The sequence below is a fragment of the Lissotriton helveticus genome, chromosome 2_2 (genome assembly GCF_964261635.1).
Source record: "Lissotriton helveticus chromosome 2_2, aLisHel1.1, whole genome shotgun sequence".
Taxonomy (NCBI): domain Eukaryota; kingdom Metazoa; phylum Chordata; class Amphibia; order Caudata; family Salamandridae; genus Lissotriton; species Lissotriton helveticus.
This window is the reverse complement of record NC_136060.1, coordinates 19421732-19448689: the sequence shown is the minus strand read 5'-3', so window position 1 is coordinate 19448689 and position 26958 is coordinate 19421732.

The window sequence follows — 26958 nt, the reverse complement described above, 5'->3', positions numbered from 1 at the left end:
GATAGGTCAGCTGCGATAGTATAAAAATCTGTAAGATATTGGGGATGGGAACTGGGGGTTCTATAGATGAGAATTCTGGCCATGATTAAATTTGATGTCTCAGAAATGCTAAAATACATGGCTTCTAGAGGGCCAATGTTAGAAAGTTTCCTGGAGGAGATATTCCAGCCTGAATGTAGGATCACAGCAATCCCACCACCCACTTTAGTGTTAGCACGATCAATACCCACAAAACAATAGGCAGGGGGAATAGCAAGGTTGAGGGCGGGATTAGAAGAATCCTTAACCAGGTTTCGGTAAGAAACATTAAAATCCAGGCATGAGTTACAAGGGAGAGCCAGATGTCACCCGAATGGCAGGATAGCGATCTACAATTAATTAATTAATTAATTAATTAATACTACTACAATTATCATTATTATTATTAGACACAATCATTATAAATGGAAAGCACCCCTGTTTTTCATTATAAGGATATTATTACACTTCATCAAGGAGTTCCTTGACCACATGGAGGAACAAAGTTGAATGGTATGTTACTTTGTGAGGTCATGGAACTCTAAGGTGACTTGCAATATTCTTTGATGGCAGAGTCAATTTTATTCCTAATAATAAATGGTCACACCATCCCATATTCTGCTGAAATCCTTGGGGTTGTGCTTGTTCATATGAAAGAAATAGTATGGTTGCAGACACGCATAATACAATCAAGTTAATGTAAATCAGATTAAAAAGGGCTGCACTCTAGAATAAGTAGTTACATGCAAAGAGATTCTTTCTTTTCTGTAAATAACTAAATTGTGCAAAACAATCAGCAATTGCCATAAATCTCTCCTTTGTGCTGATCACTGTTCTTTTTTAAAACAAATCTTAAGTTTAAAAGATTTTAAAATGCAGCTGTAATAATGCTCCTTAGTAATCTGTCTGTGGCCAGGAGACTTCACTCTATGGACAACAGTGGAATGTCAAGGCCCTTTTTTTAACCTATCCGAGAAACTGCAAATTAAAGCACAAAAAAAAACCAGTTGCGGGTGACGACAACTGTGAACATAGCCACATTCAATGTGGGACACCGGCTGTGTCAGTTGAGTTTTATACACATTTTTCACATCATTCACATACTTTTTAGTGAAGAGCAATAAGGATAACATTCTGGTTCTGGCAAGTGTCACACATCTCATTGTAGAGTTTATAGACTGGCAGAAACAAGTTGACCGCATATCACTAGAGTCACACTCCCCTCATTTATTTAACATATTCATTGGGGACATACAATAAAATCTTGATTTAGTCCACCAAGAGGTATTTTTAACCTTACATTGCCCTCACTATACACTTTGCCACACTCATCCACACCTTACAGTTCACTTAGGACCCTACCCTAAATAAAAGACAGTAAGGCTACTCTCTGCTAAAAGGAGTTGTAGAGCAAATCACTGACCTTTGGGAAGTGGTATGAGGAGGAACAATATGATGTAGCATGCCACCTATGGGTGGGTGAGGGTTTTCATCCTAAAAACAGAGATTTCTCTTAATCAAGAGGCACTCTGCTTGTGTCAGGGATCTAGCAAAGTTTGGAACAATCTGTCAGGAACACAAACTGAGTTCAGGACATGAAAAGGTTATACGAATTCTTGCTCTATGCAGAGACAAAAGCTTGCTCGAGAAGAGGTTAGATATAACAAAAAGAGAGTACCTGAAGGCAGTAGGGCAGAAGACAGTTGGAACAGTCAGTGAATAGGAAACTGGATGTATGTAGGGGAAACTCTGAAACTACCACAAATGCAAACAACAGGAAGGTAAAAACTGGAAAATTATAGACATACTGTCCTACAAGAAGGTAAGAGGCAGATAATCTTGCAGAGTACAAGGAGACACCCAGCAGCTCCTATGGAGATGGTGCACAGGGTGGTTTTCAGTGCCAAAGGCACAAGGCTTGAAATCTTTCTGGCACCCTTGGAAGCAATGAAAATCAGGATAATCATATAAACACAGAAGAAGGCAAAGACGAACGGTGGAAGGTAAACAGAAGCAGGAACTGGTTTAGAGAAAATCTGGACAGGAATAAGGGCCAGGAACAATAATATACATAACTGAATATACTGGAAGCTTGCACATTAGCTAGGACATGACAAAAATATGCAGTCAGAACAGAAACACAGAAATACTAGGAAAATGGAATCAAACAACAATGAATACAGAAATCAAAAGGCGAGCCTGGAGTGTAGGTGCAGGATCAAACAGAGAGCAAGGAAAATCAGCAGCAAGGTCATTTGCTAGCTGCTGCACTCTAGGCTCACAAGGCAGAAGTAGAAGGAGAATCAGGGGATGTGCGCAGGGAGAGAAGCCAGGTGCAAGGAATCAAATAGGTGCAAGAAAGCAGAGAACCATCAATGAAGGTAAAGCAGAACTGCGACTTGGAAAGGGGAAGATCAGGGAAACCAGCAAACACAAGCAGTACACAGGAAATTCAGGAACGGGGTATGGGTTGGAGCCTAGCGAGTGAAATGTCTAAATGGCAGGTATAAAGAGGTCAGAAAGTACATGGGATCCAGGAATCAAGTAAGAGAATAGAGCACCACCACCAGCATGTGTTCTGAACAGACTTTGGAGACAAACGGGACCACAGGGACCATGATGAATCAGGAAGATTGTGCAGAAACCTGGACTACAGTATGTAGTGGATTCAGAAATGCAAAATGTAGTTGCTATTCAGGGATAAAGGCAGGATCCCAGAGAGCCTTTGTGAGTGCCACATAGTGGCCTGATAGTAAAATCCCAACAGTTTGAGATTAATCAAATGTGTTGGGTCTTTGTAGACCTGTTGCATTCTTTTTGTGTTTTTACAGTGGATTGGGAGTAATGCATAACTGGTCTCTAAATATTCCCTTTCAACACCATGTCTGGTTTAAGTTTTGTTTCTGTGGGAGCCATGCCACCTTTTGAGGGACATGGGAGCATTCTTACTCCAACGCTGGTTCTAACTGTAGAGCCTGGGGCAACACTGAAATTGTTTTCAGTTATTTAATCTGAACAAACCATATCCAGTCACAGTTTAAGATAGATCTGCATGAGGCCTTTTTAGAAATACCTGCAGTTTCATGGTCCACATACAAAGGACTATAGGAGTCTGAACCAAGTGAGTACTTCGAGGTATAACGATAAGTAATGTACAAACATACATTGTAAGTCATAAGTCATGTACAAGATTAGAACAAATACATTGTCTGAACTCAATTTGTATGGTGGGAACTTGACATTTTGCTTGGAAAAACGTGTCCCGATAAATTTCTCTAGAACATAATAGATTCCTATTGACGGGAAAATTCCTTCTCTGCATTTCTGGACAGAACAAAAAAGGGTATGTTTTATCTTTGTACAATATGGATAGCAGTGACTAGTTTTCTGGTGTTGTCTGCAACCGTTGTCTAAGATATTTTACCTGTTAGGAGGAATCTAGTCCAGCAAGGAATGTTTTAAATGTATATTGTTCTATAAAGGGAATGATATTTGGGATATTTGACCTTTTAATCAGTGTGACACTCTAAATCCATCATCGTTCCAGGAAGAAGGAATCAGAATGACAAAAAGAGGGTAATCGTGTATACTAAATCAGTAACATTGTGTACACATTCAGAGCACGCAGTAAATCACTTCTGGAAAAGAAGGCCCTTTTCAAGAAATTCATTAAGAAAATTTGAATGCTCAAAATGAAAAGTTGATATCACCTTGTGAATGAAAGGGCCCAAACTCAAAATCAGATGATTCTTCAACTGTTTATCACTGTCCACACATTCCACAAAGAGGAAGGCAGCATAGCTTCACCAAACAAAGATCCAGATGAGGCGGGACATTCAGCCAACATTATCCATCCTACAAAAATTGTGGACCAGCTGGCCCTCCCTGAAAAAAAGGCAGTTAATAAAATCTTAAAACAGATTAGACACAATGGGGCACTAGGACTTAACGGCCTGCCTGGTTCCCCCTTCAGGGAAGACACAGACTTTTGGACGGACAAACTAACCACGCTATACGCCGAATGCCGACTGATGGGGGATGTCCCTTATTCCTGGAGAGGGTCGCTACTGCACCAAATACATAAGAAGGGGCTGAAATCCAATCCTCAAAACTATCGCATGATCGCCCTGCTTGATATCGAGGGCAAGGCCTATGCAAGTACTCTTCTAGTGGAGCTTTCGAACTGGGTCAGTACTGAGGGCCTTCTGCCCTTTTATCAAACAGGGTTCAGACCGGGAGCCTCAACAGTGGACAACATTATAGCACTCTCATACCTAGCGCAGAAGGCTGTGGCACGAAAATGTCTGCCGATTTTTGCTTGCTTCATTGATTATACGGCAGCATTCGATGGTGTTGACCGTACCATCCTCTGGCAGAAATTGGCAAGCTGGAACATTGATCCCCCTTTATTACAAGCTATTCGTTCATTATATTCAAGAACTTGGGTCAGAATCAAACTTTCAAGCACCGCTGCCTCAGGGAAAATTTACACTACCCGCGGCCTGAAGCAAGGATGCGTCTTAGCTCCGATGTTGTTTAACCTATATACCGCAGACATGGGCCAGGCTCTGTCTGGAGCCTCATTAGCAACACCAAGGATCGGAAACACTAAGATCCAACTACTTTAATATGCCGACGACTTGGTGCTCCTGGACCATACAAAAATTGGCTTACAAAAAGCACTCACGGCCCTGGCAAACTACAACGCCAAGAACAAACTGATTGTCAACCCATCCAAATCCAAAATAATAATTTTTGGGCGCTATCCGTAAAAAAAACTGGCAAAATGGAGGATAGGAAAGCTGTCTTTGGATTGCACACAACATTACAATTACTTGGGAGTTTGGGTTAGTGAGACAGGGCGCCCAGGAGTACACCTCGATAAAATACGTGTAAAAAGGAAAAGCATTACTTACGCCCTTGGCAAGCTGTATGCTACCTTACACAGGCCCACAACAACAACAATTCAAAGAGTCATGAGGGCGAGCTAATACCTTCACTTAACTATGCACAACAGGCCTTCCCAGGAAAATTACCAAGAGTGCTAGAAAAAATCCACTGCTCGGCATACAAAAAGTTATTCCAACTACCCGCCTGTACTAGAAACAATCTAGTGCGGTTAGAATTCGACTTGAGTCAACAAAAATTGGAAGAGATGGCTTCCATGAGCAAATACTTTTTTCTCACCATGGCGGCATCAGAGAACACATTGAAGTTCGCCTTAAAAAGCATTTTTCTGGAACCAGACAATCCCTGGTCAAACAGTCTCTCTGCCGCCAAAGAAGCCCTGAAGCTCGCAGTGGAAAACTGGGACCCCGAGATAACTAAGTACACCGCCATTAAAAGTGCGATAAAAAAACAGGTTCGCCTTGGCTCGCGCACCTCTGACCTGGAATCATTGGAAATAAGAGGCTTTCATGAGTCCCAAAGCCTCCCACATACAGAACATAACTCCAAACTCCATCTTACCCAGGCGGTGGGGAGACAAGCCCTAAATAGGATTGTAGCGTACAGATTACACCCTCTCCCCCTTAAAGAACTATACCCCTCGAGGTCAAAACGCATTGGGTTCTCGGAGTGTCGGCTATGCAAATATAAACATAAGAGTTTGCCCCACATTCTATTTTGTTGCCCGGTGTTGTGTTCTGAGCGTAGTCTTTACCTTAAGCCAATTTTAATACAACCAGGGCTCAGATCCACAAAGGAGGCTGTACATCACCTGTTCACACTGGAAACAGTGAAACACATGTTCGGCAAATTCATACAACAGACACGCCGAAAATTGATTGACTCCCCCAGTTCAGTAACTGGACCAGTACCTGCACTGATTTCTTACACCATCGAGTCTTAATAGCCCATCCCATTTAGACCAGGCAAGATTGATGGGTGAGCACAAATGGACTAATGAATTTTAGATTTTAACAATGCTCAGGTTTTTAACAATTTTTATTTTTTTTAAAAAGTTTTTATTGGTTATAAAACAGTTATCAGAAAGACAATTGCCATGTGTTAATTGCAAGGTTACAATACTTAAGACACCATAAAGACATTGAATCTCATCCTCTCCTGCCCCCCCATTTCAATCACAATGCAATGTAAAACAACACACTACCCACCCCAACCATTCAATCATCCCCGGAATCATCATCTGAACTCTCGCCGTCAGACTCAGGAATGGGGTCACAGATGTCCCCCAGGTTTTTAACTATTTAATCTTTTTGATAATAATGGAATGTTCTTCTCTATTTTTTTTGTACTATTTTAAAGGTTTTCAGTAACCACAAATAAATGTATTCATTCTTTCATTCATTCCACAAGTTTGGAAAAAACTCCACAAGTTTGGAAAAAACTGTACAATCAGCATTCATAGCGTAGCAGTATGTTAACTGCTGATCTTCAATTTTTTTTTATATTTTTGCTGGCATTTTCTTACCTACATTACAATCACATTATTCAGCAGCAAAATGTAGTAGCGGATTGAACGTGACGTCGGCATCATATACGAATGACTGTTGAACAGGCAAATAACTACATCATACTTCTACCCATCATTGTGGGCCCTTTCCTTCCCCCGGTTACACCCACCCAGAGAGCGAGAGTCCATAGTGTGTGAGCCATGGTTTCCATAATTTCCAAAACTTTTTGGGGCAACCCCGTGCTTTATAGGTCGTCTTTTCCACCAACATGTACATATCCATGCCCTTCTTCCATTCAACCAGAGATGGGCAGGTCATCCCCCCCCCCCCTTGCCCTAACCAGATAGCGTTTCGCCACCACTAGTCCCAGTTGAAGGAGAATCAACTTTGGTTTGGTGAGGTCTATTTCGGTAGATATTCCCAACAGAACAAACTGGGGACTAAGCGGAATCGTCTCTCCTAAAATAGTTCCCAGTTCATCCAAGAGTGTGGTCCAATACATTTGAATCTTGGAAGAGTCCCACAATGTGTGAAAGAATGTACCCCAGATGCCCTACAGCACAAACAATCAGGTGTTTCCGCCCTACCTATGCGGTTCAGTCGCACTCTGTCATAGTATGCCCTATGTAAATATTTGGATTGAATCAATTGAATCTGGGACTTAATGGCCACCTCTCGAGGATACATTAGCGCCAGTTCCCAATCTAAGTCTTCCATCTCTTCCAGCTCTGACTCCCATTTCGTTCGCAACTTCCGCAAGGTGTCCGGTTTATTGTTAATTAGTGTCCTATATGTTCAAGTGACCGCCTTCTGCACTAGTTCCCCCATCAGGAGTTGTCCCTCTAAGGGTGCGTATTTGGGAACGTCTGTGGTGTCTGTGCGTTGTGCCTGCCATGCATGTGCCAGCTGCAGGCATTTGTAATGTTGAGTCATGTTCATGTCATATTCAGCCTGAAGGTGTGAAAAAGGGACCAGCTATTTTCGGCGTGATATGTCCTTGAGTTGTGAAATGCCTAACAGGTCCCACTGTCTGAAACCCCACGATTTTGGGATTTCCGGAAGCCAGTTCCCCACCCAAAGTGGAGTTTCCCTGGTTACACGGCCATCCCATTTCATTTGTCGTTTAGCCTGTTTCCACGCTGTTATAACAATTTGTGTCTCTGTCAGGAGCTGAGTTGCGCCCCTCCCCCATATAGGTAATGTGTGTGTGGCGCTTGGTAAACTGTGTGCGTGCAAGTGCGTATGTGGGGTGATCCCTCTATTTGTGTTGCCATTCATTCACAACAACTAGATGGGCTGCCCAATAATATGCTCGAAGGTCTGGCAGGGAGATATCGCCATTATATTGGTTGCGTTGTAACGTCACCACTGCAATCCTCGGTGGTCTCCCATCCCAAAGAAATGTTCGTAACATTCCGTCTATTTTATTGAACACCTCAACTGGTATTAGCTGATAGGTGTTTTGCAGTACATAACGAAATTTTGGGAGCGCTATCATTATATACAGTGCTGCCCTGCCTAGCAGCATCAGTGGTAGAGTCTTCCATCTTTCAACGTCCGCGCAAAATTCCCTGAGCACCCTATAAAGATTGTGGTACAGCGCCAGTGTCGCATTTGTTGTGACGTAAATCCCTAGATAATTTATGCCCTCTCTTGCCAACTGGAGTTGGCTCGGGCAAACAATATAATCACTGCTCTTGTCTGCTGTGTATAAGAATGATTTCCCCTAGTTGATTTTGTACCCTGCGTGCACCCCATATCTTTCACAACTGTCCATAATTCTACGGAGTGTCGTTTCTGGGTTTGTGGCATACATTAATATGTTGTGAGCATACTGAGATGTGCGTTTGTCAGTCTCATCGCTCTCTCCACTCCAGAATCCAGTGATGTCCGGGTGCACTCGGTTCACACAAGCAAGTGGTTCCAGCACCAGAGCAAAGAGCAGGGGGGATAATGGGCAACCCTGTTGGGTGCCCCTATTTATCGGGAATTCCTGTAACACTACACCGTTGACTCTTACACTAGCTACGGGTCTTTCGTAGAGTACAGCAATCCAACGCCTGAAGACCAGACCGAACCCAAACTCTTCCAGAGCAGACATGAGAAAGGGCCAATGAACAGTGTCAAATGCCTTTTCGGCATCAGGGGAGAGAACGAGGTGTGGATCGTCTCTTTCGCTAACCACTTCCAACCCGTTATGCAGTCTCCGCAGGTTGCGCCTCATCAATATTTTGGGCATGAAGCCAGACTGGTCTCTGTGGTTGAGACCATTAATTACCACGGCGAGCCTGTTCGCGAATACCCTGGCTAGTATCTTAGTCTCCACGTTTATAAGGGCGATAGGGCGATACAAACTACACACCTGTGGCGGTCTGTCCTTTTTGGGGATTACTGTGATCGTGGCTGTCCGCAAGTCTCTGGGGAGGCTTCCCATCTTATGTGCTTCCAAATACATTTGTAGGAGGTGTGGGCTGAAAAGCGTTGCATGTTGTTTAAAGAATTCTGGAGGTAGCCCATTAGGCCCTGAGGCCTTTCCAGTTTTCAACTGGCCAAGACCTAACGTGAAGAGAAGGTCCTCACGAAAGAAGACTGTGGCAAAAGGAGAAGAAACCGTAAATGCCACCCCTCAAGTGAGGGACTGAGAAAATATGGGGCTAACCCATAACAAAATAATTGAAGGTGTAACAAGGGACAGAACCCAAGAACACACGCAGCACGACATGGTGCAGCACAATGTGGCGAACGCACACATAAAGTCAAGGTGAAGCACAAGGTGACTTACACACACAAAACAGCATAGACAGCATAGGAGTGCAAGGAGATGCGCAGGGCGACTTACACACACAAGACCAAGTGAGCCGAGATGACTACACAACAAGAGAACGTGATGCACAAGGTGACTTACACACGACAATGAAAAGTGAGGCACAGGGCGGCTTACACACTGGACACAAGAGAAAAATGAAGCGCAGGGCGACTTACACACACAATTGACGTACAACGAAGTGTCCAACCAACATAGAAAGGGGATTGTCACCCCATAACCCAGGCACGAGGGTTAACAACAGAATAAATGGTGAAAATACCATGAAATGTAGAGAAGGGATTATCACCCTATAACCCAAACATGAGGGTTAACAGCAAAGAAGCATGGATTAGACCTTGAAATGGGGCGGACACCCATCCCAAACTTGACAAGAGAAGAACCCCTTGACACAAACTGTGGATGAGGGGAAATGGGACTGAGAACCCACTCCCACCCCTAGACAGGGATACAATATCAGAAATGCAAGAACATGACAATGTAGTACATTCTTGAGGTTAAGGGAACCCAACATAAGAACTATGATACCAGCATAAAAATGACATGTCTGATAAAAACATACACATTTCTTAAATAAAAGAAACCATATTGTAATTACATTAAGCTGGAAAACATGCATGTTGATTAACCAAAGTCAAAGGTGTGCCTGTCACCGAGATGAAAAGACAGGCCGTAGAAACATCTTAATGACAATCCAGAAGAAATAACTTCGCCAAGATTCAACGCCAACTGAAAAACATAAGTATTTGGAAGTACAAAAGACTTGTCAGCATACTAAAGAACTTTGCAGCATATAAAAATGCTGGGCAGCAGACATCATGCCCACCGAATTTGAAAACGAGTCAGGGCAACAAGACAACAAAAGAAACCCACCACGAAGAATTTCGGCACAGTTCAATAACAGGAAAAGAAAGGCATACTTCCCAAACGTTGAAGCTGGAGAGAGTCCGGTGTTGAATGTCCGTTTTCCTGAAAAGAAGAATACTATGCCCAAACTATGGTTTTTTTTTAAAACGCGTGATGAATACAAAAGCTCTTGTCTAGTGTCCATTGACTTGGGTTGATTACCCGAACGTTGAATTGAAGAGGAGGAGACTTGTGAAAAGGTTCCGACGCTGGAGAGATAATTTGAGTGAACAGTGGTTGGCAGATTGCTTGGGGGCTCCGTCAGCAGACCAAAGATATAGGCAAAGTAAAGTCTCTGAATCCGCCAATAGCAATATGGCGGGACGCACAGGAGACGCAAGCCGGGTGGCTCACGGTGCGCTCCTGTTCCCAAACGTCCTAAGGCAGCGTCAACGACCACAAAACCAGAAGACGTCACAGAAGGTTAAAGAAAGGCTCCGCGCGGCACTGCGCTCAAAGTAAGTTGCACAAGCCACTTTTAAATTTGAAACAATGCTTAACTGTTATCATTAACAGGCATTACAACTATACGAAAACATTTTTTTCCATTATGGTCTCAGCGTCGGTCTCCTCCAAATCTGGCAGAGACTCTGGGAACTGAACCAATCCGATCTGTACAACTGTCAAAAACGTCAGTAAACAATATAAAGCTGGCAATGGCCCAAGTAATTCCCACACAAGTGCAACGCTAGCACATAGGAGACAGTGCAACGCTAGCACATAGGAGAGCAAACAATGACATCCAGCAATACAACATCGTGAGTCAGAGTCAATGAACTCTGCACTGGGGAATAAACACAGTCAGTCATTAAATACCTTGGTTCCAGAGGCACAATGTCCATTAGTAGTGCGAGACTTGACGTAGCCTGTTACACCGTGTACCTTATTTGAGAAATTGGTTCTTCTGACAAACGTAGTCTGCTTTGATGTTGATTTTCTGGATGTTGAAGACACTGAGATGACGTAACAACACGCTTTGGCTAGGGCTGTCTGGTGTAGTAGACACTGATGGGGCTACTTTTCGCGCTTGTAGAGGTTCCTTCTTCTTGAGATGCTAGTTGCTTGTTCCATATACGTTACTGGATAGTCCCAACTCCTGTTAGATGGCAAGTTGTGTGCAGGAAAGTCTCCTCAAGATCGTCGCCAAGAAAGATGTAGTATGTTGGTCCATACATACATATAATGATGTAGCCGAGGCAGATGTAGTTGAGTTATGAAGTAAGTTTATTCAGCCCATAAGTAGGTTAACAGGTAGTATAAGTCTGGAACAAGCAGCCCCACCAGGAGCAGCCTCCTAGCTGCTCAGCCCATCTCCCAACTGACTGGTAATTGCAAACACAACAGTGATGGACAGAATGTGGATCAATGTCACACATTCACCCCAGTCCAAAGATCTGGGCCCAAATCCATCGTTTTTCCACTCCACACCACCCTGGGTTAGACAATGGCGATATGCAAATCAGCGCTGACCCTGTGCCCCATGGGAACAGTCCAGTCCGAACTACAAAAGCCATGTCCTTCCCAGAACGGAAACAAGCATCCGAGGACCGGCCCGGTTTCGAGGTAACACCTCTCATCAGCCCGGCTAGCTTGATTCCAGTGGTGTGGAGTGCCTGGGACTCACGTCTGAGCATCCCCAGTACACTTAGAGCGGTAATTGCAAACACAACAGTGATGGACAGAATGTGGATCAATGTCACACATTCACCCCAGTCCAAAGATCTGGGCCCAAATCCATGGTTTTTCCACTCCACACCACCCTGGGTTAGACAATGGCGATATGCAAATCAGCACTGACCCTGTGCCCCATGGGAACAGTCCAGTCCGAACTACAAAAGCCATGTCCTTCCCAGAACGGAAACAAGCATCCGAGGACCGGCCCGGTTTCGAGGTAACACCTCTCATCAGCCCGGCTAGCTTGATTCCAGTGGTGTGGAGTGCATGGGACTCACGTCTGAGCATCCCCAGTACACTTAGAGCGGTAATTGCAAACACAACAGTGATGGACAGAATGTGGATCAATGTCACACATTCACCCCAGTCAAAAGATCTGGGCCCAAATCCATCGTTTTTCCACTCCACACCACCCTGGGTTAGACAATGGCGATATGCAAATCAGCGCTGACCCTGTGCCCCATGGGAACAGTCCAGTCCGAACTACAAAAGCCATGTCCTTCCCAGAACGGAAACAAGCATCCGAGGACCGGCCCGGTTTCGAGGTAACACCTCTCATCAGCCCGGCTAGCTTGATTCCAGTGGTGTGGAGTGCCTGGGACTCACGTCTGAGCATCCCCAGTACACTTAGAGCGGTAATTGCAAACACAACAGTGATGGACAGAATGTGGATCAATGTCACACATTCACCCCAGTCCAAAGATCTGGGCCCAAATCCATGGTTTTTCCACTCCACACCAGCCTGGGTTAGACAATGGCGATATGCAAATCAGCACTGACCCTGTGCCCCATGGGAACAGTCCAGTCCGAACTACAAAAGCCATGTCCTTCCCAGAACGGAAACAAGCATCCGAGGACCGGCCCGGTTTCGAGGTAACACCTCTCATCAGCCCGGCTAGCTTGATTCCAGTGGTGTGGAGTGCATGGGACTCACGTCTGAGCATCCCCAGTACACTTAGAGCGGTAATTGCAAACACAACAGTGATGGACAGAATGTGGATCAATGTCACACATTCACCCCAGTCCAAAGATCTGGGCCCAAATCCATCGTTTTTCCACTCCACACCACCCTGGGTTAGACAATGGCGATATGCAAATCAGCGCTGACCCTGTGCCCCATGGGATCAGTCCAGTCCGAACTACAAAAGCCATGTCCTTCCCAGAACGGAAACAAGCATCCGAGGACCGGCCCGGTTTCGAGGTAACACCTCTCATCAGCCCGGCTAGCTTGATTCCAGTGGTGTGGAGTGCCTGGGACTCACGTCTGAGCATCCCCAGTACACTTAGAGCGGTAATTGCAAACACAACAGTGATGGACAGAATGTGGATCAATGTCACACATTCACCCCAGTCCAAAGATCTGGGCCCAAATCCATCGTTTTTCCACTCCACACCACCCTGGGTTAGACAATGGCGATATGCAAATCAGCGCTGACCCTGTGCCCCATGGGAACAGTCCAGTCCGAACTACAAAAGCCATGTCCTTCCCAGAACGGAAACAAGCATCCGAGGACCGGCCCGGTTTCGAGGTAACACCTCTCATCAGCCCGGCTAGCTTGATTCCAGTGGTGTGGAGTGCCTGGGACTCACGTCTGAGCATCCCCAGTACACTTAGAGCGGTAATTGCAAACACAACAGTGATGGACAGAATGTGGATCAATGTCACACATTCACCCCAGTCCAAAGATCTGGGCCCAAATCCATCGTTTTTCCACTCCACACCACCCTGGGTTAGACAATGGCGATATGCAAATCAGCACTGACCCTGTGCCCCATGGGAACAGTCCAGTCCGAACTACAAAAGCCATGTCCTTCCCAGAACGGAAACAAGCATCCGAGGACCGGCCCGGTTTCGAGGTAACACCTCTCATCCGCCCGGCTAGCTTGATTCCAGTGGTGTGGAGTGCCTGGGACTCACGTCTGAGCATCCCCAGTACACTTAGAGCGGTAATTGCAAACACAACTGTGATGGACAGAATGTGGATCAATGTCACACATTCACCCCAGTCCAAAGATCTGGGCCCAAATCCATCGTTTTTCCACTCCACACCACCCTGGGTTAGACAATGGCGATATGCAAATCAGCACTGACCCTGTGCCCCATGGGAACAGTCCAGTCCGAACTACAAAAGCCATGTCCTTCCCAGAACGGAAACAAGCATCCGAGGACCGGCCCGGTTTCGAGGTAACACCTCTCATCAGCCCGGCTAGCTTGATTCCAGTGGTGTGGAGTGCCTGGGACTCACGTCTGAGCATCCCCAGTACACTTAGAACGGTAATTGCAAACACAACAGTGATGGACAGAATGTGGATCAATGTCACACATTCACCCCAGTCCAAAGATCTGAGCCCAAATCCATCGTTTTTCCACTCCACACCACCCTGGGTTAGACAATGGCGATATGCAAATCAGCGCTGACCCTGTGCCCCATGGGAACAGTCCAGTCCGAACTACAAAAGCCATGTCCTTCCCAGAACGGAAACAAGCATCCGAGGACCGGCCCGGTTTCGAGGTAACACCTCTCATCAGCCCGGCTAGCTTGATTCCAGTGGTGTGGAGTGCCTGGGACTCACGTCTGAGCATCCCCAGTACACTTAGAGCGGTAATTGCAAACACAACAGTGATGGACAGAATGTGGATCAATGTCACACATTCACCCCAGTCCAAAGATCTGGGCCCAAATCCATCGTTTTTCCACTCCACACCACCCTGGGTTAGACAATGGCGATATGCAAATCAGCGCTGACCCTGTGCCCCATGGGAACAGTCCAGTCCGAATTACAAAAGCCATGTCCTTCCCAGAACGGAAACAAGCATCCGAGGACCGGCCCGGTTTCGAGGTAACACCTCTCATCAGCCCGGCTAGCTTGATTCCAGTGGTGTGGAGTGCATGGGACTCACGTCTGAGCATCCCCAGTACACTTAGAGCGGTAATTGCAAACACAACAGTGATGGACAGAATGTGGATCAATGTCACACATTCACCCCAGTCCAAAGATCTGGGCCCAAATCCATCGTTTTTCCACTCCACACCACCCTGGGTTAGACAATGGCGATATGCAAATCAGCGCTGACCCTGTGCCCCATGGGAACAGTCCAGTCCGAACTACAAAAGCCATGTCCTTCCCAGAACGGAAACAAGCATCCGAGGACCGGCCCGGTTTCGAGGTAACACCTCTCATCATCCCGGCTAGCTTGATTCCAGTGGTGTGGAGTGCCTGGGACTCACGTCTGAGCATCCCCAGTACACTTAGAGCAGTAATTGCAAACACAACAGTGATGGACAGAATGTGGATCAATGTCACACATTCACCCCAGTCCAAAGATCTGGGCCCAAATCCATCGTTTTTCCACTCCACACCACCCTGGGTTAGACAATGGCGATATGCAAATCAGCGCTGACCCTGTGCCCCATGGGAACAGTCCAGTCCGAACTACAAAAGCCATGTCCTTCCCAGAACGGAAACAAGCATCCGAGGACCGGCCCGGTTTAGAGGTAACACCTCTCATCAGCCCGGCTAGCTTGATTCCAGTGGTGTGGAGTGCCTGGAACTCATGTCTGAGCATCCCCAGTACACTTAGAGCGGTAATTGCAAACACAACAGTGATGGACAGAATGTGGATCAATGTCACACATTCACCCCAGTCCAAAGACCTGGGCCCAAATCCATCGTTTTTCCACTCCACACCACCCTGGGTTAGACAATGGCGATATGCAAATCAGCGCTGACCCTGTGCCCCATGGGAACAGTCCAGTCCGAACTACAAAAGCCATGTCCTTCCCAGAACGGAAACAAGCATCCGAGGACCGGCCCGGTTTCGAGGTAACACCTCTCATCCGCCCGGCTAGCTTGATTCCAGTGGTGTGGAGTGCCTGGGACTCACGTCTGAGCATCCCCAGTACACTTAGAGCGGTAATTGCAAACACAACAGTGATGGACAGAATGTGGATCAATGTCACACATTCACCCCATTCCAAAGATCTGGGCCCAAATCCATCGTTTTTCCACTCCACACCACCCTGGGTTAGACAATGGCGATATGCAAATCAGCACTGACCCTGTGCCCCATGGGAACAGTCCAGTCCGAACTACAAAAGCCATGTCCTTCCCAGAACGGAAACAAGCATCCGAGGACCGGCCCGGTTTCGAGGTAACACCTCTCATCAGCCCGGCTAGCTTGATTCCAGTGGTGTGGAGTGCCTGGGACTCACGTCTGAGCATCCCCAGTACACTTAGAGCGGTAATTGCAAACACAACAGTGATGGACAGAATGTGGATCAATGTCACACATTCACCCCAGTCCAAAGATCTGGGCCCAAATCCATCGTTTTTCCACTCCACACCACCCTGGGTTAGACAATGGCGATATGCAAATCAGCGCTGACCCTGTGCCCCATGGGAACAGTCCAGTCCGAACTACAAAAGCCATGTCCTTCCCAGAACGGAAACAAGCATCCGAGGACCGGCCCGGTTTCGAGGTGACACCTCTCATCAGCCCGGCTAGCTTGATTCCAGTGGTGTGGAGTGCCTGGGACTCACGTCTGAGCATCCCCAGTACACTTAGAGCGGTAATTGCAAACACAACAGTGATGGACAGAATGTGGATCAATGTCACACATTCACCCCAGTCCAAAGATCTGGGCCCAAATCCATCGTTTTTCCACTCCACACCACCCTGGGTTAGACAATGGCGATATGCAAATCAGCGCTGACCCTGTGCCCCATGGGAACAGTCCAGTCCGAACTACAAAAGCCATGTCCTTCCCAGAACGGAAACAAGCATCCGAGGACCGGCCCGGTTTCGAGGTAACACCTCTCATCAGCCCGGCTAGCTTGATTCCAGTGGTGTGGAGTGCCTGGGACTCACGTCTGAGCATCCCCAGTACACTTAGAGCGGTAATTGCAAACACAACAGTGATGGACAGAATGTGGATCAATGTCACACATTCACCCCAGTCCAAAGATCTGGGCCCAAATCCATCGTTTTTCCACTCCACACCACCCTGGGTTAGACAATGGCGATATGCAAATCAGCGCTGACCCTGTGCCCCATGGGAACAGTCCAGTCCGAACTACAAAAGCCATGTCCTTCCCAGAACGGAAACAAGCATCCGAGGACCGGCCCGGTTTCGAGGTAACACCTCTCATCAGCCCGGCTAGCTTGATTCCAGTGGTGTGGAGTGCCTGGGACTCACGTCTGAGCATCCCCAGTACACTTAGAGCGGTAATTGCAAACACAACAGTGATGGACAGAATGTGGATCAATGTCACACATTCACCCCAGTCCAAAGATCTGGGCCCAAATCCATCGTTTTTCCACTCCACACCACCCTGGGTTAGACAATGGCGATATGCAAATCAGCGCTGACCCTGTGCCCCATGGGAACAGTCCAGTCCGAACTACAAAAGCCATGTCCTTCCCAGAACGGAAACAAGCATCCGAGGACCGGCCCGGTTTCGAGGTAACACGATGGATTTGGGCCCAGATCTTTGGACTGGGGTGAATGTGTGACATTGATCCACATTCTGTCCATCACTGTTGTGTTTGCAATTACCGCTCTAAGTGTACTGGGGATGCTCAGACGTGAGTCCCAGGCACTCCACACCACTGGAATCAAGCTAGCCGGGCTGATGAGAGGTGTTACCTCGAAACCGGGCCGGTCCTCGGATGCTTGTTTCCGTTCTGGGAAGGACATGGCTTTTGTAGTTCGGACTGGACTGTTCCCATGGGGCACAGGGTCAGCGCTGATTTGCATATCGCCATTGTCTAACCCAGGGTGGTGTGGAGTGGAAAAACGATGGATTTGGGCCCAGATCTTTGGACTGGGGTGAATGTGTGACATTGATCCACATTCTGTCCATCACTGTTGTGTTTGCAATTACCGCTCTAAGTGTACTGGGGATGCTCAGACGTGAGTCCCAGGCACTCCACACCACTGGAATCAAGCTAGCCGGGCTGATGAGAGGTGTTACCTCGAAACCGGGCCGGTCCTCGGATGCTTGTTTCCGTTCTGGGAAGGACATGGCTTTTGTAGTTCGGACTGGACTGTTCCCATGGGGCACAGGGTCAGCGCTGATTTGCATATCGCCATTGTCTAACCCAGGGTGGTGTGGAGTGGAAAAACGATGGATTTGGGCCCAGATCTTTGGACTGGGGTGAATGTGTGACATTGATCCACATTTTGTCCATCACTGTTGTGTTTGCAATTACCGCTCTAAGTGTACTGGGGATGCTCAGACGTGAGTCCCAGGCACTCCACACCACTGGAATCAAGCTAGCTGGGCTGATGAGAGGTGTTACCTCGAAACCGGGCCGGTCCTCGGATGCTTGTTTCCGTTCTGGGAAGGACATGGCTTTTGTAGTTCGGACTGGACTGTTCCCATGGGGCACAGGGTCAGCGCTGATTTGCATATCGCCATTGTCTAACCCAGGGTGGTGTGGAGTGGAAAAACGATGGATTTGGGCCCAGATCTTTGGACTGGGGTGAATGTGTGACATTGATCCACATTCTGTCCATCACTGTTGTGTTTGCAATTACCGCTCTAAGTGTACTGGGGATGCTCAGACGTGAGTCCCAGGCACTCCACACCACTGGAATCAAGCTAGCCGGGCTGATGAGAGGTGTTACCTCGAAACCGGGCCGGTCCTCGGATGCTTGTTTCCGTTCTGGGAAGGACATGGCTTTTGTAGTTCGGACTGGACTGTTCCCATGGGGCACAGGGTCAGCGCTGATTTGCATATCGCCATTGTCTAACCCAGGGTGGTGTGGAGTGGAAAAACGATGGATTTGGGCCCAGATCTTTGGACTGGGGTGAATGTGTGACATTGATCCACATTCTGTCCATCACTGTTGTGTTTGCAATTACCGCTCTAAGTGTACTGGGGATGCTCAGACGTGAGTCCCAGGCACTCCACACCACTGGAATCAAGCTAGCCGGGCTGATGAGAGGTGTTACCTCGAAACCGGGCCGGTCCTCGGATGCTTGTTTCCGTTCTGGGAAGGACATGGCTTTTGTAGTTCGGACTGGACTGTTCCCATGGGGCACAGGGTCAGCGCTGATTTGCATATCGCCATTGTCTAACCCAGGGTGGTGTGGAGTGGAAAAACGATGGATTTGGGCCCAGATCTTTGGACTGGGGTGAATGTGTGACATTGATCCACATTCTGTCCATCACTGTTGTGTTTGCAATTACATCTCCCAACTGACAACACTCACACCAGGCACCCAAGCATTCCACTCATGTCAATCACACTAACATTCTCCCCGGAACACTCACGCTGGCTGAGCAGCTAGATGCAGAGAAGAAAGGAAACATATATACAGATCTGAGAATACTACAGTGGGGTTTTCTTCTTTATTGCCACACCCCTTGCCCCCGTGGAGAAACCGGCGTGGGCCAGTGTTTTATATGCCCCTCGACCCAGGAACCCGCATTGAGTGCCTTTTAAGTGTGTCTCTTGTAAGAGAATGACATTTGGTTTCAATCTTTTAAAATATGCGGCCATTAGCCCTCTCTTAACCTTGTTCCCCGACCCATTCACATTCCAAGAAAGGATCGAGTACGTTCCTAGATAGACGTAGCCATCTCAGTGATATATTATGTCCAGCGCATCAGTGGGTCCCCACCTCCCTCCCCACTGCTGTTGTTTCTGTCGTATCATGATGTCTGCCAGCATACTGTTGTGCCACCTTACTTTAATGTCTGTGTATGTGCAACTTTCCAAAACAAAAGAAACCCCCATCACCCCAAAGAAATATATCAAAATAGCAAACAGCCCCAGGCATCCTGTGCGCCCTTTCTATAACAAAGCAGGAGGAGAATTGCACCGCTGGAAGGGCATCCTTAAGAAAAGTCATGAGACAGTGTCCGCGGTCCATACGCTCTGCGTTTTCCGGAAAACCCATGTAGAGTAGGTTGTTCCTACGGGCTCTGTTTTTGGCATCGTTGACTCTCCAGATCACCTCTTTCACTGCGGCCTGCTGTTTGACTTCCGTTATGTGTTCGGAGATCTTACGCAAGTCTTGTTGGAGAAAAGAGACCTCCGTCTGCACCTCTGCCAGTTTGCCCTCCAGGCATTCCCGAGAGGCGCGGATCGCGTGTAGAATCTCCTCTGTGTCTGGACGGGGGACCGTGCCCCCCTCCGCCAGGGCGGGCGCGGGAAGAACCTTTGCATACTGGTCCATCTTCTCCTGTTTGGCCGTCTTGGAGTCTTTATCTTTCACCATCATGGTCGAACTGTATATAAACCAGCGCCCGCACCCCGTAGGTGAGATCACTGAAAAAACGTGGGGAGAAGCAGAGAGGTGAGGGTCTCCGCCCCGTAGCACACAGATGTCAGGACCACGATGCCGCAGCAGGTTCCAGTCAGGCCACCCCCCCCCCCCCACCTCCGGCACAACAGGCGACCCAGTAAGGAAGGAAGAATGAATGCACCACCTCCCAATTAATGGATCCGTAGCGTGGTTGTCCACCGGTGCCTCTCCGTCCCACACAGTCCATCCCAGAGTCCGGGAGAGCAGGCTGTCACTCACCCAGGACCCCACGTGCCGAAAGGTTGTGCAGGCACACCCCTCCCGACTTTGGTCCAGGTAGCCAGAGAGTCCACAGCTAAGCCCACCTGGTGTTAAGGCCTTGGGCTAGTTCCAACAGGCCACAGGGGAGAACAGGCCTCTACGGTGAAGCAGAGCTGGAGGCGAAGGAACCCAAAAGCCGCAATCCCATCCGCAGGGGCTTCGATCCGCTGATGTCAAGAAGCAGCATGGACTGTCACAGAGGATAGGGGGCCCTTTCATATAACAAAGCTGTCTGCCATTTGCAGCAAGCCCCCACCACTTCACCAAAGTCCAGTGGGAAAGCCCCAGGCCTCTGTGCGTGTCTCTGTGCAGACAGGGTAGGGCGCTGCGCAGTGTCACTGTTTCCTGGTGCCCCAGGTGGTATACGCTTACCAGGAATGTGTCGCTCACCGCCGTTGCCCTCGGGGTCTTGTGCCGGCACACTGTGATGCAGGCGTCTCCTCACGGATGCTCCCGTCTGTACTCGCCGGTTGTTCCGGAAGCCCTCTGTGTCTCCAGGCCACGCCGCACTGTCCGCAATGGGCACGCTCCACTCCCCGCCTTCACGTGCACAGCCTTGGTGGGCGCTCCCAATGGGTGAGCTGAGGACTTCAGTCGCTCAGCCACTGCCGGGGGGGAGCAGTACGAGACTCAGGATCTGCCCCCCGGTCACACGATCGTCGGCCGTCAGGTACCAACAGCAGCCCTCCAGGCGAAGGCTCCATCGCGGTGACCGACAAAAGCTCCGGTTTCAGCTGCCGAAGAGCCGCCAAACTCCAGACCGGGCACACCTCTGCTCGCACGACCTCATCAGGCGCAGGTACGTGCGTCAGATGGCAGGGAGGAACAGGATTCTGACAGGATTTGATTCGGGGCCAGCGGAGCTCACGGACAATGCGGCTACCTGGCCATGCTGTTGGCCAGGCCCCCCCAACTTCCATTTTTTTTATCAATTTGAAGAAATCTCAGAGTTTAGCTTAGTAATGCACTGGCATATATTGGTGGGGCTCCAATCCCACCAAACTTGCATTTCACCTGACTCATTTCCAGTTGGCGTAACCACAGGATTTCTGACATCAGAGCCTCAGATGGCTCCTCCATTGGAAACCCATGACCCTACTGTGAGTCTGCCACCTTCCCTCCTTAGGTCACTGCTTTTCCTTGTTTGGTTCCACTAAATGACACATAGTGGATCCAAGGAGGGAAAACTAACAATCTCCCTATGCATAGGGAGAAAACGTCCAATGCATGAGAGCCATTGCTAATTTGTTATTCACAAACACATTTCCACTTTGGAGTTTGTTTCTGAAAAACAAAATAAATGCTGCGTCGACAAAAGTAAAAATGGCAGTCTGCTTGAAATTCACCTGAGCCTTAGGTGCATACTCTAAAAGTATGGCAGACAGTCTATTGCCAGAGGGACAGAGGTAGGGCTCCACTCATTTGGTGGTCACTCACTGTATTTGAAATGAGGTCTGAAGCCTTTTTTGATGTTGCAATTCTTTACTGAATAACCAAAGAAGCAATACATTGATGTAGTACATAATACCAGATGGGGAAGAGAAGGAAAGGGATGCTGCCGGGGATAGGGGGGGATAATCAGGAAGAGCATACATTGCATACATAAGGGTATTATACCCTGACAATATGATAAAATGAATCCCGCTGGCCTGGGTGGGACTGCGTTGCCTGGTTAGTATCTGATGGGAGGGTTGACTCGTCTTTCCCCAGGCCAGATTCAGGTAAGAAGGAAGTAGGGTGTCTCACATTTATGGCAGGGGGCTTAGGTTTGAGGGGAGGGTGGTAGGCTGCAGCTTAATGGGGTAGGGCATGTTGTAGGGCATATCTTGTCTGAGGGGAAGGAAGGGCAGAAAACTGGTGGTGAGAGGAGGAAGGGGAGAGTTGTGTGAGAAGAAGGGAAAGTAGGAAAGAATGGGTGAGCCGGGAGTGGGGGGTTGATGGGGGGGATGCTCATAAGGTTGGGCGAGTGTCCGTTGCCTATGAGGGAGCTATCCCAGTGCAGCATCTGATGGTGGCACCGTTATCCGCTATTTTCACTGTGCTATGTTGTGGAGGGAGGGCATCCATGTCTGTAGGAATATCTCGGCTCTATGCTAGAGCTTATATATGATATACTCGTGGGTGGGCGCCTGAAACATTGCCGCCAGCCAATCCTTTTTTGAGGGAGGCATTGGGGAGCACCAGTGGGGGAGGATGCAGATCTTGGCTGTTGCCAGGGCAGTGTGTAAAGGGCAACAGGGATGTCCCCATCTCATGCAGTAGAATAAGGGAGAGGATACCTGAGCATCATGTTCTCCCCTAACACCATCCCCACTCTGTCCCAGAAGGGCTGACTTTAGGGGCAATCACCTAGTACATGCACCAGGTCACAGCAGTTGGTTGGGTACCACCAGTAGTTTGCATGTGGCAACATTCCCACCTCATGCAGCTTTGCCATGGTCCAGTGCCATTTGTGCAGTGTTTTTAAGAGACAGAATTTTAAATGGGCCTCCCATTTCCCCCTGTCAAGTACCTCCATTATTTCCACCCAGTCATCCGCCTCATACGCCATCTGTAGCCGGGTTTGCCATTTGCTTCGGAGGTTGTTAATGAGAGGGAGCGAGAGTAAGTGGCGGTTTAAGAGGTCATAGAACCCCACCACAACCCCTCCAGAGCAGGCCCATGTCCTGAGGTAGGATACTACCGGTGAGGTCGCTAAGGTTTGCAGCTGCATCCCCAGGGTTTGCCATAGGCAGTGCTGCAGCTGAAGATGCTACCATGCTTGTTCAGGGGTAGGCTGATCCCCTTGTATAACTGCTCAAAGGGTTTGAGGGTCTTGTCTGTGATGACCTGGTCCAGGCTGTGGATGCCTGCTGCTGTTCCCAATTGAGGACCTCCCATCCAATGCATAGGCATACTTGCCCCCTAGGGGTGTTTGCACATGAAGACGAGAAGCCACTCCAAAGAGGCAGTCTGCCCGGTGCCTGGATTTCTGCATGGCTTGCAGCATTGGGTTTTCAGCAAGTCTCAAAGGCGTGCCTCCCTTGTATAAGGGGTCAAGTCTGTGCTAGATTGACAATAGCAAGCATTCCACTGAGATGGATCCGGCATCCCAGGGAGCATGTAATCCATCTATGAGAGTTGTAGAACCGGGCCATAGTGCTCAGGCCCCCACATGAGCAGTGCACTAGGAGCTTGTGTAAGCCAAGCGGGGTAGGGAGGACCTCTGATAAAGTGCGGATCCCCGCATTCACTGAGCATAGCATTGCCACGGGAACCAAGAGGGGCAACATGCCAAGAGCATTTGTCAACTTCAGGAGCATTACCATCCTCACTGCCTGTACCTTTCCTCACATGGAAAGGCCCAGATGGGACCACTTTTCAAAGTCCAGTTTCATGTGGAATTTGAGAGGGTCCAGGTTGTCCCCCACCATAAGGTCCAGGCCCGATTGACCAAAATCCCTAAGTATTTTATTAGTGATGGCGTCCATCTAAAGGGATAGAGATGGATCTTCACCCTTTTGGTCATGCGCGAGAGGGGTAGCACCTCGCTCTGATCCCAGTTCATCTGATACCCAGACAGGCCCGTGAAGCCTGTTATGATGTCCAACAGAGCCAGGTAGAGAACAGTGGAGGTACGTGAGGGTGAGGAGTACGTCATCTGCATACAGGTAAATCCTGGAAGTCCCTCCCGACATGGGTACACGTGTGAGGAGTAGCGAGTGGTGATCGCCAGGGGCTCCATTGCCATAAGGAACAGTAATGGGGACAACTAGGCAGCCCTGGCGTGTTCCTCTCCGGATCGGGAAAGGGTCCCACAGGAAGCCACCACAGTTGACCTGTGCTTTGCGTTTGCCGTAAAGTCACCAGACCTTGTCGATAAAACTAATATCCAAGCTCCAAACCTCTTAAAAGCATTGAAGAGGTACTCCTACTCAACCATATCGAACACCTTCTCGGTGTCGAGGGAGAGTGTGAGGTTCTGATCCGATAGGTCTTTGGCCTCCCATAGGGCATGCACAAGGGTGCTAAGGTGGTTCCTGGAAGAGCAGATTGTTACAAACCCTACTTGGGTATGGTGTCTCAGGGGCGGGATCACTTTTCAAAGGCGAGCCGCCAGCAACAACTTTTATATCACCATTGAGTAAGGAGATGGGCCTATAGCTACCGCACAGGAAGAAATCTTTATTTGGTTTGGGGAGGACTGTCATCACTGCCTTATTAGAGGTTGGGACCAGGGAACCTCCTGAAAGGTGGCATGAAGTGCATCAATGACATCCCCTCTTTCCCATTTGTAAAACTTCCCAGGAAAGTAGTTGGCCCCAGGAGCATTATGCTAGGGAAGCTCGGGGTAGGCTAGTGCTACCTCAATCTTACTGATTTCCCCATTCAGTAGGGTCTGACCCTCCTTTGTTAGACTAGAAAGATACACACCATCGATGAAGGCCTCTATTCTATCAGCACTGGCCATCATCTCTGGAGTGTACAGAGTCTTGTAGAAGGATGCAAACTCATTACCTATGTCTTGTGGTTGGGAGAGGACCTCACCACCCGCACAGTGAATGGCGGGTATGGCAAAAGCAGCCTCTTGTTGGTGCAGTTGGGCAGCCAAGAGTGTACCTGCCTTTTCTCCTTGTTCGTAGTGGTGGCCTTTAAGCCTCTCTAAAAAGTATTCGGCTATGGATGTGCATAAAGCCTTTAGGTTAATGAGGGCCTTCTCTAGCCTCCGGCATGTTGGATGTAAGCGGTTTGCGGTGTAACAGCTTGTGAGGTTCGTAATCTCGCCCTCATGTCTCTCATGAGGTGGCAGCGGATGGTCGTCTTTGCAGCCGCACACAATCCTGTGGGAGGATACCGAGTCCCTGTTGTCCTCTAAAGTATATGGAGATGTACACAGGCATTTGGGCTTTACCCTGAAGGGCGCAGTAGCGCTGTATATTCAATCGCCATGGCTTTCGACCCAGAGAGGTCAGGCCAAGACCAGTGCTTGATCGGAGAGCACGGCTTCCAGGATCCATGATTCTTAGGTGATAGCTACCACCTGGTGGGAAACCAGGAAGTAGTCCAATCTGGATTGGGTGTCGTGTACCAGCGAGAGGAAGGTATACTCCCAGTCCACTGGGTAGGAGAGACGCCACGGTTCCACCAGACCGCGGTCAGACAGCATGTTCCCAAGGAGTGCCCTGTCACCGTTGTTGACACCTTCCAGTGGGCCGATTCAGTCCAGCACCACATCCTGCGCTAGGTTCCAGTCATGCCCTATTAGGTAATGGGAGGCCCTAATCTTGGTAAGGAGGCGAATGAGTTGGAGGAGTTAAGGCGCTTAGCCCACCTAGGGGCATTCTCCGAGCCCAAGCATAGTGTCTGTTCCCCAAGCTTCAGCTTGGTGAAAATATACCGGCCATCCGGGTAAGATCAGGACTTAATAACAGTGATAGGCAGTGACCTGCAGAGGAGAATCACAACTACGCATATCCTGGGTGGTCCATTCCCCATCTCCACCAGCGCCGGGCAACTGCTGTGTACCACTCTCCCCACCCCTGGCTCAGCTTTTCAGACTCTAGACTGGCAAAGTGTGTCTCCTATAACAGGGCTACATCCACCCATTTTGCTTGGAGATATGACAACACCTTCTTGTGCTTTATATAGTGCATTAGCCCGTTGATGTTCCAGAAGATGACGTGCAGGGGGGCGGCAGGTGTAGATGCAGCCATAGTAGCAGGGTGCGGGTCTGTGGCAGTTTGGATGTCAAAGACCCAAGAGGTGGGGCCAAGAAGGCATGGTGTGACCTAGCGGGGGTCCTGGGGGGAGGTATAGAGAGAGGGGTAGGAGAAAAGAATAAGAAGAGGAGGAGGGGGAGGGAAAGAGGAGTGAGGGGGTGCAAGAAAGGGTGAGGCAGCAGTCAGGCACAGGCCCCTCAAAAGAGTTGCTAAATCTGCAGAAAAAGGAAGGGAGTGCATGGAGGGTTCAGGGCTAGTGCGAGGAGTAGTTAACTAGCCCGCACTAAGCCAAGTTCAGGCCTCAAGGGTTGGAGTCTGTAGGCTGTGGGTCTAGGATTGCGGTACCATCCTGCCAGGGTAGGTCACACTAGGGGACCAGGGCAGAAAGATGTACCCAGTGCGCAGGTAGGGCAGCAGTGGGGTAATAGGGGCCCGCAGTTCTGGGCATCCCCCTGTGTGCAGCCAATGGTGCATTCCAGGGACGGTGTAGCCTGGAGGTCTAGCTGTATCAGCCATAGCAGGGCAGGGGTGGAGGGGAAGATGCTTGCAGGAGTGCTCTGTGCCTTCTCAGGGCAAGAGGGCCTAAGGGGTGAGGTAAAGTATGGTGTTACCCATAGTGGCGAGCCATTAGCTCAGGGTTCCCTACCACCTTCCCTGGTGGTCTAGTGGTAGAGTGTCTCTTCTCTGCTACTGGGCTGCCCTCTGTCTCTCTTTTTCTGCCTTTTTTTCTGCTTATTTTCTGTACTTTTCACCCTGTATGCTCTTTTTCATTTGTTTCTCCTTTTGCATCTTTTGCCTCTTTTTGCCCCTGCGATTCCCCATTGTCCAGCCCCCCTCCAGT